This window comes from Rattus norvegicus, chromosome 6 (genome assembly GCF_021556685.1).
Source record: "Rattus norvegicus strain SHRSP/BbbUtx chromosome 6, alternate assembly SHRSP_T2T, whole genome shotgun sequence".
In the NCBI taxonomy this organism is placed as follows: Eukaryota; Metazoa; Chordata; class Mammalia; order Rodentia; family Muridae; genus Rattus; species Rattus norvegicus.
This window is the reverse complement of record NC_141539.1, coordinates 48,199,836-48,215,703: the sequence shown is the minus strand read 5'-3', so window position 1 is coordinate 48,215,703 and position 15,868 is coordinate 48,199,836. Positions and strand designations below refer to the sequence as shown.

General features: G+C 45.6%; 1 long non-coding RNA gene across 1 annotated transcript; it reads left to right on the top strand.

The window, feature by feature from the left end:
• The first annotated feature begins 486 nt into the window (after positions 1–486).
• On the top strand, positions 487–6,603 carry LOC134479351 (uncharacterized). Its single transcript, XR_015622300.1, has 3 exons — positions 487–706; positions 4,254–4,362; positions 5,697–6,603. It is a non-coding gene; the product is annotated as an uncharacterized LOC134479351 (long non-coding RNA).
• The last annotated feature ends 9,265 nt before the right edge of the window (positions 6,604–15,868 follow it).

The window sequence follows — 15,868 nt, the reverse complement described above, 5'->3', positions numbered from 1 at the left end:
CAGCAGAGCTGGAGGTTCGTCAAGTCTCAGGAGAGTCATTCGCTTATTCCCTCCCCAACTTCCTTCTGCAAGATACTTCATGACCTTGTAGGAGAGTGGTGGGGCCTATTTTAACTCATAGGTGATCTTACCTGCTGTGGTACAAACAAAGCTAAAATGAAATTCTTCTTCAAAACAACCAGCTTAGAAGAGTTATAGCATTTGTGGCGATGGGCAGCCACAAACGGGCTCTGTAGTAGAAGAGCATTAGATAGGGACAGTTTGTCATAGCTAGCATGGCAGTGATTCCGGACAGGGAGACATCAGTTCCGTTTGGTTATAAAGGTTAGGAGATTTAGCAGTGTATCACAGACAACATGAGGGGGTCTTGAGGAAGGAGACAGAAGGAGCCTTCAGCTTTAAGGGAACAAAATCAATGACTTGCACTTGTAGGCCTCTGTTGAAGGGGAAGGTAAGTTCAATTCCATGTGACCTACTATACCTCCCATGCATTACAGTAGTCATGACACTAGGTAGGAGTTCCAGTTCAAGGTTGCCTCGGGTTGAGAGAAGTAGGTCTTGCTTGCAGCTATAAGGGGAAGAGAGAGTTCAACTGCTCTGTCCAGAGAGAGAGAGACTGAGGAGTAGGCATAGCCTGATTTCTCAGAGAGCTATCAGCCAGATGATCTGGGATCTAACAGAGACCAATCATGACCCCTGTTACAAGGTAAGCTTCATAGGGCTTCTCCACCCTAGGCAAGCTCCAAAGGGGCAAAACATTGATGGGGAAGCTAGCAAGAAAGGAAGTCACCATTACAACTTAACTCAACTGGTTCACTGTCTCTTCATGTCCCAGGCTGGGGCTGCAAGGGTGAGTATGAGGGAAGTCTCGGGTATGCACGGGGCCCAGATTCTGCCTGGACTTAAATATGGTACACAGAGAGTTGATTCCTTGGTCATGGCATCATAGCCACAAAACAGCAACTGTCATAAATACTGTATACGCCCCAGTATCTGGTGCTTACACACCTGGTAAAGAGGGCAGTCCTGTCGGTCTCCCTTTCACAGGTGAAAAGGCCAAGGCCAACAGACTTCAGGGCAATCAAGATTTAAGGCAACACCTAGGGAGACAGCAATACTCAGGAGTGATGAGGGTACTTGCTACCTGAAGGGAGGATGGCTTAAAGCCATGCCTGTTGGTGTGGCTTCTCTTCTCCTCACCCTGACTTTGATTTTTACTTTCATGGCCCAGGGTATAATTGCTTAAAGTAGGCTACAATGTGTATTTGGGGAAGGAAATAGATTAAACTTTTAAATAGAGAAAACAGCACTCTTCTGATCTGAAGGGAAAATATAGAAGAAAAAATGGTCTTCACAAAGTAGGTTCGGGGTCCCCAGTGCTGGCAGATGTCGTGACATTGTAGCCAGTACCTAAATGGGGCTATTAGACACTGAGGAAGACAGTGGCTGGTAACACATCACTGATGCATGCAGATGTACTTTCTTGGAGTGTACTCTCCCAGGATGACGTTACACCAAAAAGGCTCCTAGGCAGATGCTTCAAAGTACAAGGCTCAGGCTGTCACAGGCAAGCAGAACATTCTGCCCTGGGCCTCAGGTTTCTTTTTTTTTTTTTAAAGATTTATTTTATTTATTATATATAAGTACACTGTAGCTGTCTTCAGATACAGAGGGCATCGGATCTCTTTACAGATGGTTGTGAGCCACCATGTGGTTGCTGGGAATTGAACTCATGACCTCTGGAAGAGCAGTCAGGTGCTCTTAACCGCTGAGCTATCTCTCCAGCCCGGGCCTCAGGTTTCTTACATGTAAAACCCTGATCAAAGTCACGTTTTACAAGGCTATGAAAATTACATAAATTACAGTATCTATGGTATTACCTCTCATGGTATGGATGCTATTCCAAACTGCAACACATTAACTCAATCCACACACAAAATCGTGGGTAAGCTCTATCATATAGACTGAATTTAACTGATCTGAGGTTCCCATTACCTCCTGGGAGGAAAAATACTGTCCATTGACTTACATGAGGCTGCAGCTTAGATTTTCTTCTAGATTAGAAACTCATGCCAATAACACTGCCTCTCATTCTCCTCCCAGTCTCTGTTATCAGCAGCCTGTAGCAGATGCCCAATACAGATGCATTGAGTTAGCAAACACAGATATATGAAATCCTGAAGAACCCCAGAGAGGGGCCCTAGGCACTTGATCTTTTGATCTTTTTTCTACAAGAACTCTACACTTGCAAATCAGAATCTCTCTCTCTCTCTCTCTCTCTCTCTCTCTCTCTCTCTCTCTCTCTCTCGTTGAGTTGGTTTCACGACCTAAATATGGAAGTACCAAGTAAGTGCTTCCTTTGAGAAAGGCTTATGTGTGTGCTATGGTGAGAGCTGCAAGCCATGGTGAGCCTGTGCGATGGTCTTGTTGTGATGCTGCACTATCCTAGGGGCCACTTTCCTCTGAAGGACCAACAGGTACCTCAGGAGCCCCTTAGAAGCCATGGTACCTCAGAAAAACTTTCAGTGCCTCAATCACCAAGCAAAGACTGGTAAACATCAGCCCTCTCCCTCTTCTTCTCCAGCTGCCCCTCTTCCTCTCCCTCTCCGTCTACCCCTTTCTCCATATTCCTCCTCTCTCCTCCTCCCACAAGTCCTCCTTCAGACTTCAGAATCCTTCAGTATGCTCTCCAGGATTCCAGTACAGAAGCTTTCACCCTGGCCACATGCTGAGGCCAGAGCTACAAAGACACTACTAGTTCATGTACCCAAGGGACAGGCTTCTTCATGCTGCTCTGTAAAGCCGGGAAAGAAGGCACCGTCTACAGCCAATCATAGGCTCAGGAGCTGGATGTCCCCAGTTTCATCCCCGTGCAAACAGCTTCTCCAGGAAAGGAATCTATCTTTGCCATCTTCTTGGCCTGCATGCTCCCATTTCCAAACTATCCCATCAAAGATTCCATCGGTACAGTTCTTCTTAGAGTTCACTTAGGGTAAAAACAGGCCATTAAACACATGTCCCTCCACAACTGTGCAATAGAACAGGAAATTGAAATGACCTGTGCTCTGGCACAGAGAAGCGCTGAGCCAAAGGAGCCCCAGATTTTTAAACCCCACTCATCCTCAGCTGCCAGTCAGGTTGTCGTCATTACAGGGATGTTCAGTGGGGTGTGTTCTGTGCTAACCTCCATAGGGTTTTTACTGTCGGCCTTCCTGATTCTGTCCTGCTACGAGGACACAAGGTTGCAGCATCTCTGGGAAACTCTTCAGTTCTAAGCTGTGAAATTTGTCTGCTGAAGTCAGGACTGCAGCACCAAGAATTCCCCTAGCACAGGGTGTCCCGAGATAAACAGTACCTGTGGCATCGACTAAGATTTATTTTGCAAACTTTGCCAACCCCCAAACAGTGATTACGCTTGGGGAGACCCAGAGCTGCTGCTATCGATGTTCATTTAGATTATTTTTTTCAACACCAAAGGGGCGTTACATCTTCTTCACAAATATCAACAAAACTTTGTGGAGAAGCACAAGCCCTGAAGCAGGAGACAACCCACAGACTGTGCCCGCTGGAGATGTGGATAGTGAGATCCAGAGAGGAGCTCCTCTCCCCTGGTGTCACCCTTTGTATACATCCACAGAAACACGTCAAGTCAAGTTAGCCCTCCCAACACCAGAGTTCTGTTTTTAATAGTAACTACATATTCTGTGGCAACTGATACTTTCAGGCCCTGAACCAGTGTTCTTTCTGCTGACTGGACATCATTTTTACAGACTAGACAGGCCTTTACAGGTGTTTATCTCTAAAAATAACAATAACAACAACAAAAAAAATGGGATCATACTCCTGTAATCATCAGGGGCCTGTGTGGCCTTTGGGGGTACATCCCATTATCTAAGGCCTCCCACTAAGCCTCGCCTTTTAAAGACTCCACCACCTCCCAACAGCATCAAGCCTTTGCCATGGGAGCCCTTGAAGGACAATGCAGATCCAGGCTACAGTGGACTTTGGGGTGTTGTCATTGGCCTTTCCTGCTAGGTCTTATTAAAGTAGGGTAAGAGAAAGTAGCCTAAAAAAAGTCTTCACCATGTAAGCCAATTTTGTATTGAGCAACGCTTTCACCTTTTGAAGTAAATAAGGTCATTGAGAAGGAAGTGAGAGAAAACTAGTCTGAAACTTGAATAAAGAGAAGGCTCTATAAAAAATATAGTCATAAGAGAGTCGAGTCATTTTGACTCAATCGTTGCCAATTGCAGGCCTATGGAAGTCCCCAGCAAAGCCACAAGGGATCCAACAGTCCATGAGCCTCTTCACCTATGGACCACACAGCCACACCCCTGCCCTGTGGGGATCAGCATCACTCAGGCGAGTTGGCGATGCCACCAAGCACAGTGGAAAGCACAGCCTCCTGACTTTGATGACGTGTACTAGCGTGACGTCACTGGGCTAACCAGCAGTCGTGAGCTGAGAGGTGGAAAGAGGCAATGCTAGGTGACAAACGCTAGGTGACAGGTGCCGTGACTTCAACCGAGGTAACACGGGGGATATGTGAGTTTCATATTCAATAATTCCTCTCTGCTCTGAAAACCCAAACATTAGCATGAGACGAACGGAAAGTAAAATTCACAGTGACTAGGACGTGAAGCTCACCACGCAGGCAGCCAATTCACTTGTCACCTTGATGCTAAATGAAAGGACAGAAAGTCCAGCGGCTTATAAATTGTTCAAGGTTTCTCAGACAAGATCCCTGAGATTCTCAAATGGCAAGGCTCGAACACCATCGGGGCGACAGAAAGCACGGTTTAAACGTGTGACTCTGTGATCTTTGATGCGTTTGGGGTTATGTGGAGAGCATTAAAATTTCCACCGCAGCTGTGTTCTTCAGTCCTGGTGGCATTGGGGAAAACACTTGTCAAAGCCATATCTGGAGCCAAAACCGCCTGCATGAAAATAACTTTTTCCCTCTATTGTTAAGTAAAAATTCCATGAGAGAGAGAAAACAAGTCCTTGCATTATGTCCAACAGAAATACATTTTTCCACTGAAAATATTGCCCTCATGAGTTTGCCTGTCATATTTACATCGAAAACGAGTAACAAAGACATGCAGGGCTCTCGCTCGCTCACACGCTCGCTCTCTCTCTCATAAACTCATCTTCATTTTTTGTTAAGAATGGAAGTAAGTTGGAGGGCTCTCAGCTGCCCCACCCCATACCCCCCCCATGTTGGGAGCCCTTCAGAGAATCCCCTACATCTGCACCACCACAGCCCCCTGTGTGATGCATAGCTCTTTAATGCAGCTCTGCCTCAGAACCGTGGCATGGGCTTCTGGCTTTGCACATTTGCAGAATCTGGCCCAACTGGCTGAGATAAGTCTTTGCTAATTTATCTGCTGGTTCAGGTCTCAGCTGCAGTTCTCAGCTTTGATCATGGCCAAAGCCCATATCATCCTAACATCATGTGTGATCCTGAGGGTCTGGAGCAGGGGAGGCTGGGAGGACCAAGAAGCATCACAAAGGGGACAAGGAATGTGGCTGGGCCACCTGCTCCCCTCATTAGCATGAGATGAGATGCCACAGCTGATTGGCCCAGGGAGAAGTGGGGGTCTGGTGGCAACAGGGAGAGGAGGCTAGAGATGTTCCCAGGGGAGCTCACATGGCCTCCCACCTGCTGCCTCTCATTAGTCTTTACTATGTACCAGGCGCTGGACTTGGCACTCAGAGGCAGAGCCGAACCCCCGGAGACTTGGAGTCCAGTGAGAGACACAGACGGGGAGAGACAGCAATCTCGCATAATGTCCGGCAGACTGACAACGGCATGATCTAATGGGGAGGAGAAAAAGAACCACAGGAGCAGAGAGACAGGTTGCAAAGAAGTTCCCTTGGAAATGTACCTTTTTTTTTTTTTTAATGTATCCAAGGCCTTGTTTTCCTTATTTGGATACAAGTAGTACAGGGAGTTCTCACCCTCTTAGAACTGCAAGACATACCTGTTTATGTACTCCGCACTAGGAGATGCTTCCAGAGAAACTGAAATCTCCAAAGAGCCTTCAAGGTGAGCAGCACTTCAAACTTCCCACCATAGGAGGGGAGTCGTGATGGAAGTCTTGGGAGCTGGACAAGGTAGCCCGGCCAGGTGCCTTTGGCAGCCGGCCTGAAGAGAGGAGACAGCCTACAGGCAGCACATCTGGAGCAGCATCTGGTGCCCCCTTAGGATAGAGGGGTCACTTTGAGATGCAGTTTCGTTGTTCTGCAAGTGTAACCACCTAGCAGGAAGGAATCTACTCTAAGGAGAAACTCTTGTGCCCTTCCCTTCAGCCATCAGACTACTGTTCCTGGAGGAACTGAACTTCCTTAGGAGTCTGATACTGGAGAAGGAAAGGGATTGGTTGGTGCCTGGTGCCAACTAGCGGGGAAGCCTGTCTCCGAGAAAGAGACTTCGATTCATTCCATCACCTTCACAGGGACTGGTTAATGATGAATACCTCTTGCTCTATTTAAATACCAACCTTATTATAAGGACCCCAAAGATGGTGGGGGGGAGGTCTTTAGACCTCTTTGTTCCTCTTTGCAAATTAACCACATTAAATACGCCTCCTTTCTCTGCTGAAACAGAGTTTCTTGCTGTTCTTTCTATGCGTGTCATGGTCCACTTAAGCCAGCAATGGTTTCGTACTCCTCCCAGAGCATCCTCCCCCTTACTCAGTCTGATACCAGTATCTGTTAACAATGAATTAACCAAATGCCAATCATGAGGCATAAACAATTCCAGCAGCAGTGGGGACATCTCCGTGCCACCTCTCCCTTCCCTTCAGGTTTTATTTCCCCAGGACTTCCTAGAACATGCCACACGTTGGCTTGTGGGGAGTGGCCAGACTTTGCTTACTGGTTTCCCTTTATTTTCCTGCCAGACTCACTTCCTCCTCAGGCTCATGAACTGGGCTTTAGAGTTTGCCTTTCGTTTCAATTGCTCTGGTGATTAAGGACCATAATTACCACAGATCAGTCTGGATTAGAACAGGGAAAAAGCAACCAATACCCACTAGGAATCTGTCAGTGCCAGCAGTAAGAACTGCCCGGGGAAAGTTCACTGGGCAGTGAATGGCAAAAGGAGCAGGGGAGACACAGACTGAAGAGCTCTTCCACCCAAGGCACCCAGAGAGCTAGGTGATGAGACCTCTTTAACACAGTGTGGAGAAATGGCACCATAAAGCTGCAACAGACAGCAATCTAAAGTAACAAGCCCACTCTTCCTTGACACAGAGTATGTTCACGTAGATGAATCAGGTTCCAGAGTCCCTAAGAGGTCAGTAGACCAGGTGACCCTGGGACAATCTCAATGAGGTTCCTGGCTTGGGGGATCCAGGTATAAATATTATATGGAAGAATTTTTTTCCATATGGCAGACAGGACAGGTGAATCCCAAAGGCATAAGGGATAGCTATGTCACCTAGGTAGGTCCTGCGAGCCCACAGACTAATTAGAGACCTGGCCAGACTGGGCATGAGAGCAGGCTAAAGGGCCTTTGAAATACATCCAAACCCAGAGTGTTGTCACATCCCTCAACATGCTCTTTAGAAGAAGCAGTTTTAGCCAATGGCACACGCTACTTTTAGCTTTTATCCCAGTATTCCGGAGGCAAAGGCAAGCATATTTGTACATTCAAGGCCAGCTAGAGCTACACAGTGAGACCCTAAATTGAGATGCTATCTCAAACCGAAAAGTACAACAGCAACAACAACAACAAAAGAAAAAAAATTTTATGGGAGGGGACAAACTGTGATGTTGAAGAGTGTACTTCCTACTCTAAGCTTGCAGTCAAAAATCAAGAGGAAACAGAAAACGAGTGCACGTGCATATATATACACATGCGTACACACATACACATATGTACATGTACACATCCACATTGTATATACACACATATGCATTAGGATTCTCTATAGGGACAAAATAAGACTGTAGATTGGCCTATGTATGTCTTAACAGCAACTGTCTACACACTGGAAAAGAAGCTAAGAATTCAGTAGCTGCTCAGTCCACAGGACTGGATGACTCAGCTGTCCCAACCTGGGCTGAAGGCCGGGGAGATTCCTGGAGAGCCCTGTGCCTTCACCATACCTTGGAAGGCCATGGATTTGGGTTCTCAGATCAATGAAGAAATGTAGCTGCTGCTCCTGCAGTGGCACTGGTGGCAGCAGCAGCAGTGACAGGGTACATAAACTCACCAGCAGGATATCATAGGGATGAGGCCAAACCCAGAACTTTCCCCAGAGCATCTCTTTTTATCTAAGCTAGCAATGAAAGGTACCCCTCATACTGAGGATGGATCATCCACTTTAGATAGCCTGATCAATAAAAGCCCTTGCAGAAGTTTGTCTCTTAGTTGATCCAGTCACATGGGCTACCAAGGTTAACCATCACTGCTATACATGTATATGTGTGTATATATGTATGTATGTATGTATGTATGTATGTATGTATGTATGTATTGTGTGTGTACATGTGTGTATACATCTATGTGTATGTATGTGTATGAGTACATCTATTTGTATGTGTGTATATGTGTGTATGTAGGTATATGTGCACGTGTACATGTTTGAGTCAAAGGTTAAAGCTTTGGCCACTTTACCTCAGATGACTTTGGAGTTAATAGGATGCTCCTTCTCCCAGGACCGGCAGTAAGGTGTACCTTTAAGGATGCAAAGCAACCGCTGTGTGCAGAAACTCAGAGAAAATTCCAGCTTTTCAGAACATCTGTGAGCAGAGGCATCAGGAGTGGGCAGTAGTAGAGGACCAGGTAAAGTGTGGTCCAATCCAGGCTGTATGCGAGAATAGAAGCTGTTGATAATGGCATCTGGACAGCCTAGCACAAATCACTCTGCCAGGCTCTAGGTGGGTGAGGCAGGCACCTTGTGATGGGGAAACAGATCCCATGGGAAAAGAAGTTCGGAAGTTTCGAATGCCAAGACTTACTTTTTCAAACATCACCCTCCCCAGACTTAGTGACTTAGTTTACCTCTGACTTTTCCCAACCCACATCACATAAACTCTGGTGATTTTTGGCTCTCTTGTTTGATGTAGGGTCTCATGGAGCCTAGATGAGGCTCAAGCTATAGGCAAGGCTGGCCTTGAACTCCTAATCCTCCTGCCTTTGCTTCCTAGTAGTCAGATTACAAGTCCGCGCCACCCCACCCAGTTCCTCACATGGGCGTCTGCTCTCAGCAAAAGTAGGCAATGAAAATGAGAAGGAGCGTCAGAGAAATGGGCCAGAGCCCTTGTGAAACTCTTTCAACATGCTAGCATGCTCTGCAAAGCAGGAAACACTCAGCCAGTGGCATGCTCACTGCCCTCAGGGACTCAAAAGAACTTCCCACATAGGACCTACCACACCCCACTTTCCTCCCTTGAAATAGAAGCCAGCGAGGTGAAGCCCAAAGGACAAAAGTCATCTATATCCCAATGGTGGCTTCTGAAGGAGTTGAGAAAGAGGACGTAGTGCATCAGCTCTGCCAGGAAATGCCACTAGGGTCTCCAGAACGTGGCATAGTGGTCACCTCGAGGTCACCACTGAGAAGAGCATCCTTCAGCCTAGGCCTGCTTCAGATAGAAGACCCCTGAGGAATCTGAAGCCAATGTAGCTAGCATTTAAAAACAAACAAATGTAATAAAGACATGAAAGGAAAACAAACTTAGAGGTTTCTACAGCCATTTCTCTTCTGGTTTTTTGCTCGATTGGTTGGTTGGTTTTAGGGTGTTTTTGTTTTTGTTTTTTCCTCCAAATTTTTTCTCTCCCTGTGTCCTTCAGCAGCAAAGAAAATATAGACATGACTGAAATCCAGTCTTGCTGAATTGGCATTCACAGATGGAGACACTAAGCAAAGAGAAAGTTGCTGAAAGTGGGCAGGCCTGTCCACTTTCAGAATGTGCACCTACAAGTGTGGCCATTGAAGAGATGAGGACTCTCATTTTATTTTTCACTCGTTGCCCCACAAAGTCCCCAAAATATTGCTTCCTCCACTTCTGATTACCCACACATAGTTCCTGTTTGACAGGGACAGGAAAGGGGGACAACACTGCATCACCATGGAATACACTAATTTGGAGTGTTTCACACTACGCTGAAGTCTGGCTTTACTCAGAAAACCTTTCCCTGATGCAGCAGTTTAAACTGGCGACAGCACCGGGGGAGGGGGTGTGCCCCACTTTGGTCTCTGTTGCTGTGACAGGCACCGTGGCCAAAAATAGCTCAGGAAGGAAAAGGTTTATTCTAGTTTACAGTTTATAATAATCCATCAGGAGAAACCAAGGCAGCAACCTAGAAGTCAGAACGGAAGCAGGGACTTGCTTGCTGACTGGCTCTCTATGGCTCCCAGGGATGGCACTGCCCAGGATGGGCAAAGCTCATCCTCTTATTGAAATAGATTAATTTTAATTAAATTAAAATTAAATTTATTTTGAAATGATTAAGTAATTAAAGAAATACCCCACAGGCAGGCCAGTCTAATGGAGGCAGCTCAGTAGAGGTTCCCTCTTCTCAGACTCTAGACTGTACCCAGACTAGCACAGCAGGGGAGAGCCCAAGCACATCAGGGAGTGCTGCTTCCGCACACCCAGGAACTCCCTGACAGATGACCAGGAAATAGCTATAGCTCCCTCAAGGCACAGCTTCCAGCTTAGTTGTGTTTGACCCATTCGGTCTAGTATTCGTTTAGATGGGTGGTTCCCTGGGTTACTTCAAATGAGTGCCACCTCACTCTACTTGACATGGAAAGTCTCTGTGTCTAATAATCATTAATAATTTAATTTGAAAGTGTTTTCTGTGAGCTCTCAAAAAAGAGTGTGGCTGGAGCCACTTCCTCTACAGGAACTGAACAACTTCCCATCCCTCCGTGTCCCATCCATGCTCCGTGACCCCCAGGAGATTCAAGAGAAGGGCAGAGAGGCAAAACCACCACAAAGTCCAGAGTGTGCTCTGGTTTGAATGTGTTCCCTAAAGCTTGGGGCTGATTGGATGTGAGGAGCTATGATCTCTAAGAAATAATTAGGCACAAGGTCTTTGCCCCAGCAAGCAGAAGAACACCTCTATCATTAGGCAGTATATCAACTTGTTATTATGCAAGTCAGGTCCTAACAAAATGGTGATTTGGATCCCCTTCTCTCCCCCTATCTTCTAAGTAATGAGCAAAGCTTACTAGATGTGGCCTCCCTAACCTTGGATTTCCCAGTCTCCATAATGGTAAGTCATACATTGCTTATATACAAATAACCCAGTCTCTGGGCTTCTAATAGAGCAGCCCAGAATCCAAGCAAACTGTAGACACTCAGAGGCAAGAAAGAGGCTGAGTAGAAACCATCCTGAGCTTAGCAGGCTACTTCAGTCTCCCAGGACTTTGCAGACACTGTTTCTCTGGACCGTGTGGTCCTGCCTACCTCCTACTGAGTCTTGCTGTTGCCTCCTGGTCTCCTTTCTGTATTCTAGGCCTTGTATTCCAACACACGACATCAGCAACCCTGCTGCTCACCTGTACACTGCTCACCTGTGCTATGACACAGCACTCTTCCCACAGTCCTGTGCTCCTGGTCTATACACATTTTGAGAGGCAGATGCCAAGCTTACACTTCTGGGAGCTGCCATCCTCTTGAAAGGAACAGGCACAAAATAAGCTCTCAATAGAGCTTTGTGAGATGGATGGATGGATGGATGGATGGATGGATGGATGGATGGATGGATGGATGGATTGGTGGATGGATGGATGGATCGGTGAATGGATGGATGGATGAATGAATGAACCTAGTCCTATATTCATTCCAATATTCTTATCTCTCTATGGAAACTACTTGGCTTTCAGAAGTCAAGTAGATCTCATCTTAGACTGTGTAGCCTTGGTGAATATGGACATCACCATCAAAAACCAGCATCGCCAAGAATTTGCCAGGTGCTACCATTCTCCCAAAGTGTCAGGTTCCTCACTGAATGAATGGGTAAGCTTTTGGTTCTGAGACACCATGGACAAGTTCTCAATCACAGTGTAATCACAGTGTATGTCCCACGTTTGAATGACCTCTTTTAATTGACACCTTCTCTTTAAACCATGTATCTGGAGTCATCTCCATGGCAATGTTTCTTACAGGATCCACAGCTTTATGAAAATATGTTTGTCTTCTGGAAGGAAAAAAAATCTTCACCAATAATGAGAGCAGAAGAAAGCCCTGCTGTTGGTGTTCTTGGGGTGAGCTTTTGTCAGAACCCTTTGAGATGCATCCTAAGTTTTTTTAGGCCTTCTAACGTGAGTGAGGAAGGGCCATATAAGGAAGGGGTTCTCTGCTCCCTTCTCTCTCTCTCTCTCTCTCTCTCTCTCTCTCTCTCTCTCTCTGTGTGTGTGTGTGTGTGTGTGTGTGTGTGTGTGTGTGTGTGTGCCTCATTCTTTTCTGATATCAGTTTCTCTCTGGAGTTTCTCTCAAAGATACATCTGTACACCAATTTGGAAATCTTATTTTACTGATAAATGATACCTCTTTTAACCTCTATACCTCCCTATGCCTGGTCCATTTCATTTCTGAGGTTTGATCTGTTTCTTAATCTTGGATAAGTCCTAACTTTCCGTGTTCTGACTAAAGTTGATTCTGATCTACATGACAAGAAAACATGTCCTTGAAAATGTCTCACCCTGTCAGCATGTGCTCTGGGTTAATAACTAGAGTTGACATGTAGGGAGCTGGCTTGTCTGTAGTATGTGGTGTTATCACCAACAAGAGATGATTGGTCTCATTCTCCCACCACCCTGCCCTTCCCCAGAGCCTCAAAAACACTAAGGAGCTAAACACAAGCTGAAACAGGGGCCTAATGGTCATCAAATTTACAAAAATGCCCACTGTCTCTCCAACAAGACCTTGCTCAATCAATGAATGGGTCAGCCACATCCTGGACTCACTTTAGAGATGAGAAGGCAGAACGGAGAAATGGGGAAAGACCAAATACCCTCATATGGGAAGAAGCATAGGCTTCACACCATCAAATATGGCTTTGAGTTCTGGATTTCCTAACTGCTAGCCATAGGACTTGATGGAGGGCCAACCTTCTGTGTCTTGGTTATTCAGATGCAAAAGTAATAATGATAATAATAGTAAGGATAACAATAATAACATCTATCCCATGTGGATGTGTGTATATAAGGATAAAGACTACACAATGAGTCCCCAGAGCCTAGCACCCAGCACACTATGTAGATAAACTATAACATCTCTTTTTATATAATCTACCTTTAATCGATTATCAGTTCTTGGAAGCAGATACCACTCCTAACTCATTACCCATGAGAGAGGGGGCTTACCGAGTGCTAATGAATCCCTGTTGTTAAATTCATACTTGAGTCCAACTTGCTGTCATCTGAAAAGAATTCTAATGATTGCAAGACGTTGATGGACAAAAACATGAGGTTTTCTTTCTCTTTCCATACCAGGATTTCTGAGGTTGCTTTTAAACCTCCATACATCTGCTTACTTCTTGTGAAAACAACTACAGACCAATACAGGAATAGGCTTGGAGATTTGCCTGGAGAGTTGCCACGATCCATGTGCAGAGGGATATGCAAGGAAGCTATGGGGCTAAAGAGCGACAGGCAGGGGCAGTGGGCTGCCAAAGTAAACCATTGACTGACAGTTAGGCACTCTTTGAGGGCTTCACACTTCAACACCACACTGTCCTACTATAGGGGCAGCAAAAAGGCAGAGGATGGTTATATGCACACATGAGCTCAAATCTCAATTCTGACTCAAAACAGAGAGATAGATAAAGCCATAGTGAAATCCTTAGTTTGTATAGCTGGGAAATTATTTCAAACACCCACCTAAATCCATGTGGAAAAGTATTGCTAAAGCCCAACAAAGAGAAGACATAAGCAAGTCCACCCCTCTTTTTTAGTCTCAATGATAAATTTATATGTATTTCTGCTAAGTTTATTCTGGGAAACCAGTAATATCATTAGGCTTACTTATAGGGCAGTGCACAGCTGACCTAAAGCAGCCACATTGGGAGGTCTGAATCCAGCATGGATGGTGACTACCCCAGGGCTGGATAGATGAGGCCCCCTCCCCTAGTCTTTCTGACCTAGATACTCTAAACCTTGCCAGAGACCAAGAGGTCAAGTGTATTCAGGGCAGAATTGCATACAACTAGTTGGGAGAGGTTGCTAGATATTCAGGTAATAGTTCCATGACCTCCAACAACTCCTTCTGTGGGGGAATGTTGACAAGCCCAGCTCTGGTGATCTTTTGTACCAACTGCAGCTGAATTCTGGAAGGTGGTGGCTTGGAGGACAGTCTCATAAAACAGAAAGAAACACAATAAAAGGATCTTCCCCATTAAAGGCATCTTCTCCACAGTGCCTGAGTATGGAGAAGTTGTAAAGTGTCACGAAGAAAATCTGGATGTCAAGACATCCATGCCTTGGCAGAGGAGAGGCATTGGTGGAGTAATGGTATGAAGTGAGCCAGTGTTGTGATAGAAGCTTCTACAATGTGGCTAGGAATCAGGAAGAGATGTCTAGTTCAAGTCTAAACAAATGGGGGGAAGCAACAAGAGTCTTACCTATACTTATGAACCACAACTATAATCATCGTGATCCAACAATCCCAAAGGTGTACCAGTGGCATGCATACTTGGGCAGTAACCAACAATTCTCTGAGTATACTTGAGGCCCGTTCAACAAGAATGACACCAAGCCTGGTACTGGAAATCTAGTAAAGTGTTGAATCTTGGAGAAGAATCTGCAACTGCCACTTTACCAGCCCATGTATTTAACTACATTCTGAATATTTATCCTTATACCCGCAGATGAGTATATTCTTCACCCCTCGTCAAGGCAACTTCTATCTGCAACAGATAGAAAGCATTTCAGAAAACCCCAGCCAATGGAAAGCAAAGGAGTGAAACAGTCTCGACTGATACATCCACAAAACCATTTCCACTCCTAAGGCTCAGGGGTCATTGCGGAAGAGGGGTCAGAAAGATCGTAAGAGGCAGAGGAACAGGGAGTTTGCTGTGAGACCTTGTCTCCTAGAAAGGTCAGAAACTAAACCCATGAAGTCTCACTGAAGTGACTGCCCAAACAAAACTCAAACAAAGATGACATCTAGATAGACAGGCTAACCTGAAAGAAAAGCATCAGGAGGCTCCAATCCTACACAAAGAACTACAGACAACCAAGGGATGTGGAGAGCAGGAGAAATGCTCTTCCCCAAGAGCACATCAGTTGGGTATCCAATACCAAGTGGTCATCCCTAAAAACATGTATATAAAAACAAGTAACATTATACAGACTGAGCAGGTTGTATTTACATATTTAGGAATATACATACCTACACACGCACATATATGTAACAACAATTAAAGCAAAAGAGGCCATAGATATGAAGGGTTTACATAGGAGGGCTTGGGGGGAGGACAGAGAAATGGGAAATGATGTAATAAATTGAAAAAAACGAGAGAGAGATCAAATAAAAATTAAAAGTCAGACAAGCAAGATGAGATGGCTCAGCCTGTAGAGGTGCTTGTCATGTAAGCCTGGAAACCATTTGGTCCCCAGGACCTCATGAAGGTGGAAGGAGAGAACTGGCTCCACGAGGTTGTCCTCTGACCTCTCCACCCATGCCTCACCGTACTCTTGCCCACAAACCCACATCGTCCATCCTTTGTATGAAGTGTGCACAGACACACACCATACCAATACTAACATTAAATTCAAGCTTACTCTGTACCACACTCGGCAGTCATTGGTCCCTCAACTTCAGGAACGCAGACTTGAGCAAATGTTTGTGAAAATAAGGGTTTTCTTCCCACGAAGAGGGGAACTGCAAACGGGCAGGTTCCTGT